The sequence below is a fragment of the Mus pahari genome, chromosome 12 (genome assembly GCF_900095145.1).
Source record: "Mus pahari chromosome 12, PAHARI_EIJ_v1.1, whole genome shotgun sequence".
NCBI lineage: Eukaryota > Metazoa > Chordata > Mammalia > Rodentia > Muridae > Mus > Mus pahari.
Genome location: NC_034601.1, coordinates 11,450,449 through 11,452,828, shown reverse-complemented (window position 1 = coordinate 11,452,828; position 2,380 = coordinate 11,450,449). Strand labels below are relative to the sequence as shown.

The 2,380-nt window shown below is 43.0% G+C and overlaps 1 non-coding gene across 1 annotated transcript; it reads right to left on the bottom strand.

The window, feature by feature from the left end:
- Window positions 1–1,934: 1,934 nt before the first annotated feature.
- Window positions 1,935–2,066, bottom strand: LOC115065112. The gene has a single exon (XR_003844915.1). It is a non-coding gene; the product is annotated as a small nucleolar RNA SNORA41 (small nucleolar RNA).
- Between the last annotated feature and the right edge of the window lie 314 nt (window positions 2,067–2,380).

Sequence of the window (2,380 nt, the reverse complement as noted above, 5' to 3'; positions counted from 1 at the left end):
AGGGATCACTGTTACATTTGATACTCCCTGCCTTGATTGGCTCTCCAATGAAGCCATCTGGATCCTACAGTGGCCTGTATTGAGGGAGAAGCTTAAAGCCCTCACACAGCTGGTACAATCGCTTCTGGTATAATACATCTACCCCTCCCGCTGTCCACAGAACATCCCTGTGTTCGCTATAAAAAAGAGCTCAGGGGTATGGAGACTATTACAAGATTTGAGGGCAATTAACAAAACCATGCGAGTCTGGAGTTCTCCTCAAAGAGGCCTGCCCCATACCTCAGCCATCCCTGCCAATGTCCTCCTATTAGCAATAAACATAAAAGACTGCTTTTTTTCCCATTCCTTGCCACCCTGGAGACTGTGAACACTTTGCATTCTCATTACTCCCTGCCCTTAACAATTCTGGCCCAGGCTCATGTTATAAATGGACTGTCCTCCTACAGAGAATGACTAACAGTCCAATCATTTGTGAGGAGGCTGTAACCACTGCATTAAAACCTTATTTAGGGGGGCTGGTGAGATGGCTCAGCAGGTAAGATCACCCGACTGCTCTTCCGAAGGTCCTGAGTTCAAATCCCAGCGACCACATGGTGGCTCACAACCATTCGTAATGAGATCTGGCGCCCTCTTCTGGAGTGTCTGAAGACAGCTACAGTGTACTTACATATAATAAATAAATAAAAAAAAAACAAAACAAAAAAAAAAAACCTTATTTAGATAAAGGACAACATTTACCACTATATGGGTGATCTATTAATATGGGGAGACTCTTCCACCTTCCCCTCCTAACTTAAGGACCAGCTAATACCTTCCCTATTTGCCCTGGGATTCAAAATAACCCCTCACAAGATCCAACTTATTTTGCCTATTGCATTTTTAGGAACAAAGATCTCTGTTACCTCAATATGACCCCTCAAACCCACTCTGTCCTTCCCTCAAAAATTAGAGCATTTTTAGTAACCTTAAATGGCTTTGACTTCCCACAAACACCCTTCAACCCCTCTTTAACCTCCTAAAAGGAAATAAAAGGCCCTCTTACCCAAGAACACTGACCCCCTGAAACAATCCAAGCTCTAAATTCTGTCAATGCAGTCCTGAAAGATAAAGCTCTTGTTAGGTATGACCCAACAATACCCATGCAGCTCCTTTTTTAAAAATCCCTCCCTATACTTATGGAAGCTCTTTGGCAACTCCAGGGGGTGCTGAAATGTCTCCATACCCCAGTGGGTGGTGTACTCCGAACTCTAAATGAGGTGCATGACATCACCATCACCAAGTCAGTATGTGTTAACCCTCCTGCTCTCCTATATCTTCTATCTATCTATCTATCTATCGATCGATCGATCGATCGATCGATCCATCTATCTATCTATCTATCGATCGATCGATCTATCCATCTATCCATCTATCTATCTATCTATCGATCGATCGATCTATCCATCTATCTATCTATCTATCTATCTATCTATCTATCTATCTATCTATCTATCTATCTATCTCAAGCTTTTATTTAAGTGCACTGACTTAAGAATGATTTAAATCTTGTTAAAAGCAGCCACATCCATGGACTGTACGTAGTCCTCAAAAGCAGTAATCTGCTCTTTCAGCATATCTGTTCCAAACTTATCATCTTCAACTACACACTGTATTTGAAGCTTTTGAATTCCATATCCCGTTGGAACCAATTTAGAGGAGTCCAACACCAGGCCATCTGGCTTGAATGCTTCGGACACACTCCTCTAGTTTTGTCATGTCCGTCTCATCATCCCAAGGCTTCACGTCTAGTAAGATGGAAAACTTTGCAACAACTGCAGGCTCTAAAGAAGATTAAGAAGTGCACCTAAACACTCAACACTTTCACCATAAGTCAAATCTCAATTTGTTTTGAAACAGGCCATCTTCTTGTCAAACACACACACACCCAATTTGCCTTGTGTCTGTCACACATATTCCTCCTCCTGTGTGGCTAAGAAAGAAGCATTAAATTGTGTAACAGTTTCTTTCTCACAGAGGAATGCTACAACTGCTACCATTAAGACAGCTGTAGACCAGTAGCTATGGAACTCCTGCTGTCCTCTTATGCAAAGGCACTACAGGTGCCTGCATTAATCCACCTTCCCAAGGCTCCTACATCCCCACGATACTTGTTCTCCAGGTCTATCAATATGAACCTAAAGAACTCGACTTGTAGATGGGAGGAGGCCAAAGGAAGAGAGAGATCTTCATCCCTCTGCTTGTTGGACTGGGCCTTGCTGTCTCACTGGGTGTGACAGGAACTACTGGAGCAGATCTTATCCAAACCTAACAGCTAGCCAGTGACTTCCAGGACAAGCTTGAGCAGGCAATGACATTCACTGCAGACAGTCTTGAGTCTCTG